Source organism: Sceloporus occidentalis, unplaced genomic scaffold (genome assembly GCF_023333645.1).
Source record: "Sceloporus occidentalis isolate IW3139 unplaced genomic scaffold, rSceOcc1.0.p SCAF_4, whole genome shotgun sequence".
In the NCBI taxonomy this organism is placed as follows: domain Eukaryota; kingdom Metazoa; phylum Chordata; class Lepidosauria; order Squamata; family Phrynosomatidae; genus Sceloporus; species Sceloporus occidentalis.
In genome coordinates, this window is record NW_028316984.1 from 200,408,444 (window position 1) to 200,425,232 (window position 16,789).

The 16,789-nt window shown below is 43.9% G+C and overlaps 1 protein-coding gene across 1 annotated transcript in view; it reads right to left on the reverse strand.

The window, feature by feature from the left end:
* FERMT2 (FERM domain containing kindlin 2) overlaps positions 1-3,700 on the reverse strand; it is a 126,182-nt gene extending 122,482 nt beyond the window's left edge. Inside the window, exon 1 of the mRNA XM_089522900.1 lies at positions 3,622-3,700. The gene's annotated coding sequence lies outside the window, so the exon portion shown is untranslated. The remainder of the gene's footprint in view (positions 1-3,621) is intronic.
* Between the last annotated feature and the right edge of the window lie 13,089 nt (positions 3,701-16,789).

The following is a 16,789-nucleotide window of genomic DNA, read 5'->3' on the forward strand; positions in this document are numbered from 1 at the left end:
TACCACAGATGCTCATGTCCCAATAAATACACTGGATGCTAAAATGATGTCCTTTATATAAAAATAACAAAATCAAAATTTGCTTTTTGGAATTTATATATTTTTTGAATATTTTCAAGCCATAGATGCTTGAATTCATAGATAGGGAGGGCCAACTCTTTCTGTGTGTACAGACAGACAGACAGACAGACATATATACAGTCGGTCCTTCTTATACACGGATTTTTTATACACGGATTTCATAGAATCATAGAATCATAGAATCGTAGAGTTGGAAGAGACCACTAGGGCCATCCAGTCCAACCCCATTCTGCCATGCAGGAAATCCAAATCAAAGCATCCCTGACAGATGGCCATCCAGCCTCTGTTTAAAGACCTCCAAGGAAGGAGACTCTATCACCTTCCGAGGAAGTGCATTCCACTGTCGAACAGCCCTTACTGTCAGGAAGTTCCTCCTAATGTCCAGGTGGAATCTCTTTTCCTGTAGCTTGCATCCATTGTTCCAGGTCCTGTTCTCTGGAGCAGCAGAGAACAAGCTTGCTCCCTCCTCAATATGACATCCTTTCAAATATTTAAACAGGGCTATCATATCACCTCTTAACCTTCTTTTCTCCAGGCTAAACATCCCCAGCTCCCTAAGTCATTCCTCATAGGGCATGGTTTCCAGACCCTTCACCATTTTTGTCGCCCTCCTTTGGACACGCTCCATTTTCTCAATGTCCTTTCTGAATTGTGGCGCCCAGAACTGGACACAATATTCTAGGTGGGGCCTGACCAAAGCAGAATACAGTGGCACTATTACTTCTCTTGATCTAGACACTATACTTCTATTGATGCAGCCTAAAATAGCATTGGCCTTTTTAGCTGCCGCATCGCACTGTTGACTCATGTTCAACTTGTGGTCTACTTGGACTCCTAGATCCCTTTCACACGTAGTTTCATTCATCCAGGTGTCACCAATCCTATATCTGTGCATTTTATTTTTCCGCCCTAAGTGCAATACCTTACATTTCTCTGTGTTGAATTTCATTTTGTTAGCTTTGGCCCAGCTTTCTAGTCTATTCAGGTCATTTTGAATCTTGATCCTGTCCTCTGGGGTATTAGCTATTCCCCCTAATTTGGTGTCATCTGCAAATTTGATAAGTATGCTCCCAATTCTGTCATCCAGGTCATTGATAAAGATGTTGAATAACACTGGGCCCAGGACAGAGCCCTGTGGGACCCCACTGGTCACTTCTCTCCAGGATGAAAAGGAGCCATTGTTGAGCACCCTTTGGGTTCGGCCGGTCAACCAATTACAGATCCATGTAACAGTTACCTTGTCTAGCCCACATTTTACAAGCTTGTTTGCAAGAATGTCATGGGAAACCTTGTCAAAGCATCCACGGTTTGAAAATGTTCCAAAAAAGTATAAATTTACCTTGATTTTCCATTTTTTCTAAGGGACACCATTTTGCTTTGTCATTATATTTAATGGGACTTGAGCATACACGGATTTTGTTATACACGGGGGATCTTGGAACCAAACCCCAGCGTATAACAAGGGTCCACTGTATATATATATATATATATAGAGAGAGAGAGAGAGAGAGAGGGGGGGGGGGGAAGATAGGTGATAGATATATATTGTCCCTTTCGGAGGTGGCTGGGTTCCTTGCTTTCCCATTCATCCCATTTATGGCATAAAGATATATCCCATTAAGGATAAAGCTCCCATTTAGGGAGAAAGACAGAAGTCCAATAAATACTGCTATCTATCTATCTATCTATCTGAGAAACCATTTTTCTGAGATTAAATCCCAAAGAGCGCTCTTAGTCATTAAGGCACCAGGAGGACAGGTTTGGGACAGTTACCCTTCTTTACAGATTTATTTAAAGATTCATTTATGTACTGCCTTTTCCCCAATAAGGAGACAGAAGGCAACTTGCACCTTATTAAAAACAGTGCAGATTAAAAACAACGCAAAAACATAAAGTATAGAAAGTATAAATAGAAACATTATTTTAAAAAACAGTTCAGTAATCTGTGAAGTTATTAAAAATTAAAATTCATTAAATGACTGCATGCAAAGCAAGACGGGGCACCATCACAATGTCTGAACCCTAAAGGAATAAGAACGTTTTAAGAGCAGTTTGACAGTGGAACCCACTCCTTCCTCAGAGAATGGCTGAGTCTCCTTCTTTGGAGGTTTTGAGAGAGAGGCTGCATGGCCATCTGTCAGGGGCTTTGACTGGGGAGGGACTGAGACACATGGCAGACAGTACTTGCCCATAGAGAATCACTGGAGAATACTTGCCCATAGAGAATAATAGAATACTTGTCCATAGAGAATCACTGTAAAATACTTGCCCATAGAGAGTAACAGGAGAATACTTGACTCATACAGAATCATTGGAGGATACTTGCCCATAGAAAATAATAGAATACTTGTCCATAGAGAATCATTGGGAAATATTTGCCCATAGAAAATAATAGGAGAATAGTTGCCCACAGGAAATAACCGAATACTTGCTTATAGAGAATCATTGGAGAATACTTGCCTATGCAGAATATGAGAATACTTGAGCCATAGAGAATCACTGCAAAATACTTGCCCATAGAGAGTAACAGGAGAATACTTGACTCATACAGAATCATTGGAGGATACTTGCCCATAGAAAATAACAGGATACTTGTCCATAGAGAATCATTGGAGAATACTTGCCCATAGGGAAAAAATTAGAGGCTGGGTTGCTAAAACGTTCAACCCCCCCAAAAGAGAAAAGGAATGCATGGATGATTCTCTCTCCATGGGCAAGTGTCCTCCAATGACTCCCTCTGGGCAAGGATGGGTCCCCTCTGGGCAGGCCTGCCCTTTGTTTTAGGGGGTGCCTTGGAGGAGGGAGGGAGGGAGTTCCTGCATGGCCGAACGGGGCTGGACTCGGGCTGCCAATCTCTTCCTTTCAGGGAGTCTCAAAGCTCCTACAAGACCCGTCTGTCTGCACAACATACTATCTCTGGCTCTGTGGTTCTATGCACCCAGCCACTTGTGTGTGTGAAGGGGGTCATGCTCCTCTCGCATCTGCACAACGACACCCCACATCCATTCGCATTCACACAAACAAAACTCCATACGCATCCAGGCACACACAACACATTCCCAATATCTTTTCTTAAGGTCCAAAACACACTGGAGAACCCAATCCAGTTGGTGGCTGCTCCAGCTGCGCTGGCTCCAGGGCTGGGGAATCCTGGGAATCCGCATTCATTGCTGGCCCCAGAGCTCTCTCACACACAAACCCCAAACCCTACAGTCCCTAGAGACCCCCAGCATTGATCCAAGGGGGGCGAAAGCGGGTTCGAAACTGGATTGCTTCTGCAGTGTGGTTGGGACCTGTGCGGGGCTTCTTTTTTCCTTGGGGTTGGCAACCCCCACAAAACACACAACACAAAAGACGAAAACACAAAAGCAACCACGGGCGAAGAGAGGGATAGAAAGAGAAGGAAGGAAGGAAGGAAGGAAGGAAGGAAGGAAGGCTTAGCCCTCCCCAACTCCGTCCCAATCCCCACACACGTTTCATAACACAACACAACAACAACAACACACACACATTCTTAGTTCTCCCTCCTGTTTTTGTTACCTGGCCGCCTCCCTTTCCAGCGGGGCTGTGAATGGAAGACGGAGGAGGAGGAGGAGGCCGACGCCCTCCTTCTCCTTCTCCGCCCGGCTACCCGCCCCCTTCTCCCGCCTCCCGCCCCTTCCCCTTCCCCTTCTTCTTCCCCGCCAGGACTGGAGGACGGAGCCATCTCCAGCCCCAGAGCCTCCCTTCTTCCCTCCCCGCCTGAAGAGAGAAAGAGGCGGAGGCCCTCAAGGCCCGAGTCGTCGCCCTCGCCTTTTATTATCATTCGCACCATTGACATCATCTTGGCTGTTTGCCGTAATAAAACGAATCTAAACTGTTGTTGTTGTTTACTATTATTGTTGCGTTATTGTTTGTTTATATTTATTATTGTGTTATTGTGTCGCCTGAGGGAGGAAACTAGGAAGAGCAGGAGCCCCTTTTATGGAGGCCAAAGACCGAGGAGTTTGGCCAACATCCGGGGAACTCGTCGCCCGGCCTCTTTCTCCTCAGCGAAGGCCAGGCTCTAAAAGGCGGGAAAGGCCTGTCTGAGGGGGTTTCACTCCCACTCCCACTGCAGGGATAAGAATCCAGTGTGGGGCCGTTTTGACTGCCCTGGTTCAGTGGCTGGGAATCCTGGGAACTGTAGTTTTGTGAGACATTTAGCCTGGGATGTTATCAGACAAGAGGAATTGGAAGTATAATCCAATGGCAATCTGAAGGCAATCATGGGGTTTAATGTTATTGCATGATAACCCACTGCACGCAAATTCGGCCAATGGGAAGTCAGTCGAACGCAATCATGGGGTTTAACGTTATTGCGTGATAGACTACCACACGCAAATTAGGGCAATGGCAAGCTATTTTGGGGAAATGGGAAGCCAGTCCAAACGCAATTTGAATTCACGTAAATTAAGAGATCCACATTATAGGAGTTTATCACATGGGAGGAATTTCTCTTACTTTCGAATGAAAAGAAAGTGGGGCCAGAACGCATTCATGTGAATCTGCTAGTTCAGTTCTTGGCAAGATTTGTTCAGAGGAGGTTTGCCATGGCCTTCCCCAGAGGCTGAGAGAGTGTGGCTTTCCCAGGATCACCAGTGGGTTTAATGGCCGAGCAGGGATTCGAACCTTGGTCTCCCACAACACTCAGACCACTACACCATGCTGTTACCATGGCTGAAATTCATATGTACCTAAATTTGTGTCAATAATTTAAGACCAACAAATAAAAAGGACCAAAACAGCTGTGTAGCAATATATACCAATATAGGAGCCAGTGTGGTGTAGTGGTTTAAGTGTCGGACTAAAACTCTGGAGACTAGGGTTCAAATCCTTGCTCAGCCATGAAAACCTACTGGGCAACCCTGGGCAAGTCACACTTTCTCAGCCTCAGAGAATGGCAATAGCAAACCCCCTCTGAAGAAACTTGCCAAGAAAACCCTTTGATAGGTTCACCTTACAGTCACCTTAAGTCAGAAACACTCTAACACTGGCTCTTTAATACTGAATATTAAGAATATAAAAATCAATAATATTAATAGTTTTTGGTGGGATTTTCAGGCTATGTGGCCATGTTCTAGAAGGGTTTTAGCCTGAAAAACCCACACAAAAACCCCTATGGATGCCAGCCACAAAAGCTTTCAACTTCACAATAATATTAATTATTGATTGATATTGAGAAATATCTATTGATGTTGATCAAATATCAGTAATATCAAAAATTAATAATAGGAAATATTCAAAAATGAACATGTGCTTTTGAGCTCTATTTCACAGGAAGCAACTGGCAAAACCACCTCTTGAGTGTTCCTTGCCTAAGAAAGTCCTATGAAATTCCTGCAATCGCCATAAATCCACATATTTGGTTGCTGCAGTTATTGTGCCTTCAGTCATTTCCAATCTATGGCAACCCTCAGGTAAACCTATCATAGGGTATTGGGAAGCTGAGAGTATGTGTTTTACCCAAAGTTACTCACTGGGTTTCAGTGGCCAAGCAGGGATTCAAACCCTGGGCTCCAGCATCGTAATCCAACTCTCAAACTGCTACGCCATGCTGGCTTTCATATCTGGGCTCTTTATACCTTGACTTTTATTAATGTGTATTAATATGATAATTACCCAGGCCTACAACATTGAGGGTCATAAAAACTTATTTTTAAAGGTATGTTGGCTTTATAAGATTACGGCACTCTAAATCCCAAAGAATGAGCTCAGATTTGCTCCATCACATACAGGCTTTCCCCCTGCAACTTTTCTGTGTCGTTGAGCTTGTCCTTCAAAGAATTATCCTAAAAAGAGTAAGAAAATGCTTAAAGACTTCTAATAGACTTTCAAAACAATGTGATTCGTGGATACGATACACAAAACTCCGTTCAAAGGCACTAAAGGGAATCACACTGGAACATCAGCATCCATACTTAAAGCTGAGCAACAACTGAATTGATTTTTTAAAAGAAAAATAGCAAATCTGTGGAAGAAACTGGGTGTTGTGCAACATGTTTATTGTGTTTTTTAAAATCCAGCAGCCAAAAATACATTAAAAACTGGTATAAAAGGTTTTTTCATCACAGGCCTTAGTATAATTGTTGATGGAGTTAAATGTCCATTTAATTTGTGGGATCTGGCTTAAGAACATAGGTTAAAACAAAATTAAGCTAAAGCCATTTGTACCGAAGAAGTTGTTTACCAGTAATTAAAAAAACAAACACTAAAACCAGTTCCAATCCTTTAATAACATAATAATGGAGGTAAAAAGAAAGCTCCCCATTAAATGAATTTTCTGCAACAACCAGTTTGCAGCCAAAGTCACATTAAATGAAATGGTATTTGCCTGGAGAGAGTGGGTGGGATAGACCCTATTTTGTGGGAAAGGAGAGTTGTACTATGTGAAGCAACCATTAGATTGTCATTAAAAAGCATTGGGCTGGACCCTGGCATAGTCATATATAGAGTAGACGCATTAGCTTGTGCAGCTAGCATGGTATAGCTATTTGAGCAGTGCACTACAATTCTAGAGACCAGGGTTTGAATCCCCACATGGCCACTACGTGACTTTGGGCAAGCCACACTTTCTCAGCCTCAGAGGAAGAGCAAACCCCCACTGAACAAATATTGCCAAGAAAAACCTTTGATAACGTCACCTGAGGGTCAGCATAAGTTGGAAATGACTTGAAGGCACATAACAACAGTCTTTTTATGCATGGCTATGCCAAGTTAACAAACACACAATGTTTAGCATGTGTGATAAAGGAGAGAGAAAACAACATCAGGAATGGCAGCTGTAGTGTTCTTTTAGCCTCATTATTTTGTACTTTACTTGTGGCCTTCCAGGTATTGTTGGGTCCAACATCCAGTCTTCCTCACCATTAGCTATGCTGGCTAAGGCTGCTGCAACTTGCACTACAACTTCTGGAGGGCCACAGGACTTCCATCCCTCATTTAGCCTATCTTTTGATTATAACAGGTAAGCAGTAGTTCTTGTGTGTGCCATCAAGTCCTTTCTGAGGTATGGTGACCCTAAAAGTTTTATCATGGGGTTTTCTTGGCAACATTTCTTCAGGGGAGGTTTACCATTGCCTTCCCCTGAAACTGAGAGCATGTGACATGCAACCAAGGTCACTGAATGTGTTTTATAGTCAAGCTGGGGGATCAACCCTGGTCTCCAGAGTCATAGTCCAACACTATGCCACGCTGGCTTTTGAGTTTAGCAGTAGCTAAACACACATCCACAGTATGATGTGGCAGCCAATATCACAGGTGTGCAGTGTCTAGATCGAGGGAAGTAATAGTCCCACTGTGCCTTGGTCAGGCCTCACCTGTCCAGTTCTGGGCATCACAATTCAAGAAGGATATTGAGAAACTGCAGCGTGTCCAGAGGAGGGCAACTAAAAGGCTGAAAGGTCTGGAAGCCAAGCCTTATGAGGAAGGACTTAGGGAGCTGAGCATGTTTAGCCTGGAGAAGAGAAAATTGAGAGGTAATGTGATAGCCATCTTTAAATATTTGAAGGGATGTCATGCAGAAGGTGGAGCCAGATTGTCTTCGGCTGCTTCAGAGACAATCATAGCGCTGTAGATTTGCACAGCGCTGTACATAAAACAATAAATATAAAAGAGTAAACCTGCCTATGGCGTACAATCTAAGAAATAATAGGTTAATACATATACAGTCATCCCTCCATATTTGTGGCTTTGATATCTGCGGATTTGATTATTCACGGATTTCATTAATATGTTCTCTCTAGGACTGTCTGTGGTCAACTTTAACTAAAAGTTGCACTGAAAGACCATTTGTAGCTACTCCAGTGCCATTCTATGGTCAGTGTGTGTTGGACATTGACCACAGAGTTGCCCTGGAGGGCCTAGAGATTCCTAGAGAGGTGTCCTCTCAGGTAAAAACATGGTGTTTTTGTTATTTGCGGTTTTTCCATATTCACGGGGGTCATGTTCCCCTAACCCTAGAGAATATGGAGGGACAGCTGTAAAATACATAGCAATATAGGAAATGATTCAATAAAACAGGCAACAAAAGAACATCAAATAGCAAGTGACAATTATGCAATGCCTGGGAACGCTTCTCTGAACAGGATGGTCTTCAACTCCATTTTGAAGCAGGTTAAGGAAGTGATGGCCCTTGCTCACAGGGGAAGAAGGTTCCAGGAGTGAGGGGCAGCGAGTGAAAAGGGGCGAATCCAAGATGGGGCAGAGGAAATCCTGGGCTGGGACAGCAGACCTTGACTACCAGAACGGAGGGAACGAGTGGGAAGGTGATTAGGATTCACTAGAAGTCTTTAAAGAAAGGTTGAAATGGCATCTCTCAAGAGTGCTTCAGATGTGTACTCCTACCTGGGAAGTGGCTGGACTGGATAGAATCATAGAGCTGGAAGAGACCCCAAGGGCCATCCAATCCAACTTCCTGCCATGCAGGAACTCTTAATCAAAGCATCCCCGACAGATGGCCACCCAGTCTCTGTTTAAAGACCTCCAAGGAAGGAGACTCCACCACTCTCCAAGGTCTCTTGTGGTCCCTTCCAACTTTATGATCCCATAAGCAATGATCAGCTGTGGCCTGCTTTCAGAGTGCGACCACTTGAAATATTTTCCAGGTGGCAGACACTTTGGGTGAGGTTTACAAAAATAAAATAAAATAAAATAAAAACCAACTGGCACATTAAAGGTACAACAATTTTTTGGTTCTTTTGCAAAAGGACATTATGCAGCTCTTTATTTTTTCATTACTAGATTTTATCTGTTATCAGCAACTGCTGTCACACTGAAAAGTTAATGCAGTTTGACACCACTTTAACTGTCATGGCTCCATCCTCCCATTGTATAAACGCAGCACCGCTGGGGTGCCTGGAAGCCAGCCCCTGTGTAAATGGCAGGGCAGCTTGAATTTGGCTTCTGGGCATCTTGGGGGCATGTGTCATCACCATGCCATGCCCCCAAGTCAGCCGGAAGCCAGCTTTTTATGCCAGTCTATTCCTGCCCTACAAACCCAGACTTAAATAGCATTGAACCACAACAGTTAAAGCCATGTCAAACTGTATTAATTCTCCAGTGAAGATGCATCCAAAAACTATGAAAGAAGCTGTAGGGAGGCATACTGGCATTTCCAGAAGACACTGCAATTATTCCATCTTTTTCTCCTTAGCGTATTTCCCCTGAAAGAAAAAGGCAGAAAAAATAGAGGAAAAGCAAGAGTGGATTACAAATGGAGTACAACATTCTGAATGCTCCATGAAATCCAACAATTAAGGCAGAGCAATGGCATGATAAAGACCTCATCTGGAATTGCTCTATGACTATGAAACATAACAATATTGTCTGGATCTCCTGTAAAATTCCACAAAAGAAGCAGTGTGAATGCACACAGTAAAAGGCTTCTTGTGCCATATATTTCCTAGCACTATGCTATGGACCAAAATCATTGTGCAGCTATTCTATATTTCTCTTTTCCAGTAAGGAAAAAGATGAAAGAAGCAGTGGGGAAACAAAGGATCATTAAAAATAGGAGGGGAAGATCTCTGGGCCACCTGTAAAATTCCATATTCAAGGATAGATAATTGCCCAGTACAGCATGGCATAGTGAGTTTGAGTGTTGGACTACAACTCTGGAGACCAGGATCTCATTCCCAGCACAGCCATGAAGCCCACTGGGTGACTCTCAGCCTCAGGGGAAGACAATGACAAACCTCCTCTGAAGAAATCTTGCAAAGAAAACCTCATGAGGGTCACCATAAGTTGGAAACGATTTGAAGGCACATAACAACAACAAAAACAAGGCTTATTGGGAGCATTGGCAGTGTCTGCTCCTAGATACACAAGATGTATTTTGTAAGGGAGTGAGAATAGCATCCCATCTGGGCTCTGCCAAGGATTTGCCTCCAGGGAAGGTGAGCAAAAGAGACCACAGTTAGTCTGACCCACATCCATCTTCATTTGCGGCTTTGACTTTTGCGGCTTTGATTATTCACAGATTTTATTAATAGGTTCTCTCTAGGAATATGCTCCAGTGCAACTCTATAGTCAACTTTAACCAAAAGTTGCAATGAAGAACCTAGAGATTCCTAGAGAGAACACTCTACTAAGCATTTGTAGCTCCTCCAGCGCAATTCTGTGATCAGTGACTGGCAGATGTTGGCCACAGACTTGCACTGGAGGACCCAGAAATTCCTAGAGAGGTGTTATCTCAGGTAAAAAGTGTGTTTGTTATTTGTGGTATTTCCACATTCATGGGCGTCCTGTGCCCCTAACCCCAGTGAATGTGGAGGGACAAGTGGAGGGACAATTAAAACATTATATATAAAATTACCTTCAGACTAACTGTATAAAGGGTTAAAGAAACACATTTTGACTAGGCTTGCATCTCCAAACAACAACAACAACAAATCCAAAATTTGTCTGGCCCCAAATATTTTGGACAAGGAAGAATCAGCCTGTACCTCCACCCTGTAAGCGACTGTGGAACCCCTGGACAGCATATTCTGCTGCGGGTATGTGGACTAATGATCCTGTAAGGCAAGGATGCTCATATCACAAGTGCTGTGTCAGAAAGAATGGCAACAGAAACTCCTGTGACACCATGAACACTAACAGTTTTAGCGAATGACACTAGGCATCATCCAGGGGGCAGTTAACCAGTTCACTTAAATCCTTGTGGCTGGCATCCTACACTGGGTTTGTGTTGCATAAATTTTCTCCCAAAGAGTTGCTCATCTCCTGTGTTAAGAGTGGAGATTATCGCACTGCGTTCTGAGAACGTTCCTATCATCACGTGATGAGAACTTTCCTGGAACAGATATTACTGCATTAGTAAACTAGAACGTGATCAGACCGTGATCAGAACTGCATTTTACCGCACAGCGATTCCTGAAACCGTTCCGAGAACATATTCCACCAAGGCCGCCTCCGTCTCCTGATTGGCTGAAAGAATGACAGGCAGGGAGGCATTGAAGCAGGCAGGCGAGCGACTGCAGTGAGGGAAGGGGTGTGTGTGAGAGAGAGAGGGGGGAAAGGAGGAGGGAGGGAAGAAGGAGGGATCGGGAGGAAGGCAGGGAGAAAGAGAAATGGGAAGAGATGAGCCTTGCAAGTTACATCCCAAACCTCCTTTGCAAGGCTGGGAAGAAGGAGGAGCTCCATGCAGGTCTCTTCAAGCTGAAGAAAAGCAAGTTGCCAGGGAGGGGACTGGGCCAAGGGCAGAGCCCCGGCAGCCATAGCAGCTCTTTAAACCGGTTAGAAAAGAAGAGTCCTCTGCTGTCATCCCAATTCCCCATTTTGGCTGCTTGTCAGCCTTTTGCCTCCTGTGTGTGTGCGCATGTAATGTGTGCCTTCATAGAATCATAGAATCATAGAGTTGGAAGAGACCCCAAGGGCCATCCAGTCCAACCCCATTCTGCCATGCAGGAAATCACAATCAAAGCATCCCCAACAGATGGCCATCCAGCCTCTGCTTAAAGACCTCCAAGGAAGGAGACTCCACTACACTCTGAGGAAAGAGTGTGTTCCACTGTCGAACAGCCCTTACTGTCAGGAAGTTCCTCCTAATATTGAAGTGGGATCTCTTTTCCTGGAGCTTGCATCCATTGCTCCGGGTCCTAGTCTCTGGAGCAGCAGAAAACAAGCTTGCTCCCTCATCAATGTGACATCCCTTCAAATATTTAAACAGGGCTATCATATCACCTCTTAATCTTCTCTTCTCCAGGCTAAACATCCCCAGCTCCTTAAGTCGTTCCTTGTAGGGCATGGTTTCCAGACCTTTCACCATTTTAGTCGCCCTCCTTTGGACACGCTCCTTTTTGAATTGTGGTGCCCAGAACTGGACACAATATTCCAGGTGGGGCCTGTGAGCTTCCCTCCCCGCTTTAATTCTTGTCTGGCTCTTTGCTATGGAATTCTGGGAGTTGTTTGCTTGCTTTTGTGTGTTGCTCCAAAAAGAGGAGCTTTTGTGGGTTCCTTCCTGGAGGGAAGGAGGAGAAGGTCCTGGGCATCTCTGCCATCCTTGCCTCCTGCAGGCTGCCAGCACAGGAGCCCCGCTGGACATGACACTAGAGGCCCCCGCAGAAGCAGCCAGACCCTCTCCCTCTTGCTCTCTGCCCTGGCCCCCTGTTTCCCTCTCTCTTTCTCTCTCTTTCCCTTCTTTCCTCTTCTCTCACTTGTCCCAACTTCCCTCCCTTCCCTCCCTCCTTCTTTCCCCCCTCACACACACACCCCTTCCCTCACTGCAGTCGCTCGCCTGCCTGCCTCCCTCCCTGCCTGTCATTCTTTCAGCCAATCAGGAGACGGAGGAATGAGAGAACGGATTTGAGAACAGATAAGAATATCGCACACACCTCTGTTGAAACGTTCTCATCACGTTTCAGCTCTCTGGGAACACATTCATATCTGTACCCTCCTGGAACACATTTGGAACACATTTAAGCGTTCTGAGAACCCGATTGGAACACATACGTGCGGTATACTCAAATGCGTTCCGTTCTCATCACGTGATGAGAACGGTCTCAGAACGCAGTGCGATAATCTCCAGTGTGTAACTAAACCAAGACCCCCAAGGTTGAAACAAATATACAGTAAAATGCACATTGCTGTGCAATTCCACTTCCACAACCTTGCACTGAATATGGCTGTTTCACCTTGGACAAAGATATCCAGTCACTTCTGTAGGGGAATTTAGCACCATTTTCTGGCTTCTGGAGTATCTTCCGAACAAGATTACACCCTAAAGAGGGTGTACTTTACATTATGAAAGGGGGAAAGCTACAAATAGAGCTTGAAAAGTTACTTTTTCAAAGTAATTCATTAAGTCAATCCATTTGTTGTGTACTTTGAAGTCCTTTCTGACTTACAGTGATCCTATTACAGAGTGTTCTAGGTAACATTTGTTCAAATGGGTTCTGTCATTGCCTTCCTCTGAGAAAGTGTAATTTGCCCAAGGTTTCTTTGCATTGCGAAGCAGGGATTTGAACCTTGGCCTCCCAGAATCCTGGTCCAAAACTCCACTCCTCTATGCTGACTCATATAAACTCATAGCGGTGTTTAAAATGTAACCTATCAGTTTCCAGGCACAGTACAAGGTGTTGGTTATCACCTTTAAATCCCTACATGGCTTGGGCCCAACCTATCTAAGGGATCGCCTGCTTCCATATAATCCGCCCCGTACACTCAGGTCCTCTGGGAGGAATTTATTACAGCCCTTAAAGACCAGGTTGACGGCGACCTCCCAGAGGACATTCTCTGCAGCCGCTCCCAATTTATGGAATGGCCTGCTGGATGAGATCTGTCAAATTACCAATCTAGAGAGCTTCACAAAAGCCATTAAAACGGATCTCTTCCAGCAAGCCTTCCTGGAATAAAATGCTCGGCCACAAATAAGACTTCCCATCCAGCGAACTCTGCCCATGATGATTTTATTTAGCTTAGTCGGTTTTAATATGTAGTTTTTAATCTTACATTGTTTAATCTTGTTTTAAGGGGGGGGGTATTATGTATATATGGATGTATTTTAACCTGTTGTACACCGCTTTGATTGCCTGGCAAAAAGCGGGATAGAAATAAAAAAAATATTATTTATTTATTTATAACCTGTTGCCATTACTTAAACAGACATAGCTGGGTTAGTGTGGGAAATCAAGTCTATGAAAGTCTATGAAAGCTCATGCTACCATCCTCTCTCTTTCAGTTCATCTCAAAGATGCTACAAGAGCTCCTTGAATACATGTGCAAGACTTCCCTGCAGAAGCGGTTGGATGTTTTAATTCCATTCAGAAAGTTCACATTCAGTTAAAGTGGAGTTGTACACCTGGTGTCTCTCAGTATAAGATCTGCACTTCACAGTGATGCACATTTCACAAGGGTGTACATTGTGAATGGATGTATGCACACAGTCATGTGTTTGGGTCACATTTGATGTCTTCACTTGATTGTGCAACATTGCCATTCAGCACAAGGGGTGAGTAGTACAAATGATTTGTGAGTCCCCATGTAGAGATTTACACTGAAGCCTTGATGCAGGATCTCATTGTGGTCTCCTTCAAACAGTTGACAGCTTCTGAGACTTGAGGGATGTCTTGCCGATACAGAGGCTTATTTGCAAATATACAAGCAGAGTCCGTAATCTTGTGACAGGTTGCCATATATGAGGAACTGCAACTCATAGACGCCTCGGTTATTGCCAATTCCAGGTTTAAAAAATCAGTAACACTTCGCAGTTTTGAAGCAGATACGATCTACAATGTGTTTCTTTTCTGCAGTTTAAAGCTTCCTGGGGGAAACCTGACTTTCGACTCATCCCTGCAGGTAGACTTTCTGTTCTGGGGACTCTCCCCAATCCTTAGCTCCCCCCCAGGGAAGACTGCCAACCATTCCTGACAATTAGTGAGCAAAGGACTAAACAAAGAAGGGTCACTCAGCAGCTGTAACAATATAGAAACTGGAGAGCAACCAAGGACTGAGTGAAGAGCACAGAGAGCTCATTATATCAGCAAGGGTGGGGGTAGGATCAAGGACTCCTATGGGGAAGAAATGTCCCCCAGCAGTCAGTCTATCCCAAAATAACCTCACAGTGTTTCACACAGCAACGTTGTCCCGGGGATTTAATTCTGCACAAAATTTCTGTATATTTTCGTGGGGAATAAGCTTGCCCCAGGAGAGCAGTGGAGTGAGATCACTAGGTCTCTATAATTTTGCTTTCCTCTCTTTACCTGATGAATATTGTTGTTAATGTCCAGTAAGTATTTGACTTAAATAATAGAACCGTACAGTTGGAAGAGACCTCAAATTTGAGAGGTATTTAGCTTTTTACGTCAGAGAGCTCTGGTGCCATTGTTATTGTGCCTTCAAATAATTTCTGACTTACGGCAACCTGAAAGCAAACCTATCAGAGGGTTTTCTTGGTCTGAGAGTGTATGGCTCACCTAAGGTCGCCCTGTGAGTTTCCTTGGCTGAGCAGGGAATCAAACCATGGTCTTCAGGGTCGTAGTCCAACAATCAAACCATTACACCATGCTAGCTCTCTGGTGCCACAACAAAGAACGGTTTGGGTTCTTGGACCATGGGCTGCGGTTCCATGAGGGGGGACTTCTAGCAAGGGATGGGTTGCATCTCACGCCAGTTGGCAAAAACATTTTTGCCAATAGTCTCAAAAATTTGATCATATTCCAGCTCTTCACAAAAAGACTACAGTCACCAAAGTGGAACAATAATAACTCCAGACTCCAAAAGAACAGTTGTTCTGGAAATTAATAAGTTGGATCAGAGTTAGGGGGAAATCCTGCCCTCTAGATATTTCTAACTTCTATAATCTCTTATCTTTAGTCACTTGGAGCTGTTCCCCATTCTTGCATGCAAACAATAGAACCTAGCCCTCCTTCCGACCACCATCTTGAGGGGGAGAGAGGCAGACTGGCGGCAACAAGCCTCAACTGATGGCTTTGACTGCTTTGTACATGGTTTTTGAGGATTTTTGTTGAATTGTATGAGATCGCTGATGTCACTGTTGATGTATTGTATTGCTTTGTGCTATAGCATGTGACATGTAGCTTGTATGTTGTGAACCACTTTGATCTTGAGGAAAAGCAGTATACAAATAAAAATTATTATTATTATTATTATTATTATTATTATTATTATTATTATTATTATGTGCAGCTTATATGCAGGTATTCTCTGTGCCAAGTGTGAGAATCATGAAGCCCCTCAGATATTGTTGAACTGCAAGTCCCACCATTCGTATGCTGGCTAGGGCTGATGGGTATTTTATTCCAACTAGCTCTGGAAGAACGCACAATTCCACTTGCTCCTCTATGCATTTAGGAAGTCTGCAACATGCACATTGCTTGACGACACAGAGCCTAGTTGTGGTAGAAGAACTTAGTTCTCCTTTCCACATGTTCAGTGTTTGCGCAGTTGTCATGAGCTTCTACCTAACAGCACCCAGCTGGAGCCAAGAAGATTTTAATAGCCTTGTATGATCACCATATGACTTGTGTGTGTCTTAGAAACAGGAAATTAAATTATAACCGTCCAGGCTTGCTCCTTTAATAACTTCTCTCAGTGCAGAATATTAAAACCAAAGAGGTCAGGTTTTTTTAGCTGTCAATGGCCTGTTACAGACAGCCAAAATAAAGCTGCTTCGAGTCACAGTGGAGGTATGGTGTTTCAATGATGCGTGCGTCCTAAGAGTCCAGAAGCCACACCAAAGCCACGCTCCAGTCCTTAGGGCTGGAGCATGGCTTTGGTGTGACTTCTGGACTCTTAGGACGCATGCATCATTGAAATACCATACCTCCACTGTGACTCGAAGCAGCTTTATTTTGGCTGTCTGTAACAGGCCATACTTTCTTTTGCCTCCAAGTTCTCTTTGATGTTAGACCTATATATATTGTGTAAGGCCCTCCCAACTTTAAGAGAGTATAGTACAACCAGAGGACTAGAAAAGAGTTTTATTTCTGAGGGATTGTTGTAGCTGGACTAAAACAGTCTATTGTTCTCTCTACATTAGCTGCTCTTTCACACTACATGATTATTGCACCTCAATACCACTTTGACTGCCATGGACCCATCATAAGGAATCCTGGGATTTATAGCTTTGTGAAGCATGTAGAATTCTGAGAATCTAATGCCTCACCAAACTACAAATCCCAGGATTCTATAGGATGGAGCTATGGCAATTAAAGTGGAAACATAGTGCCAT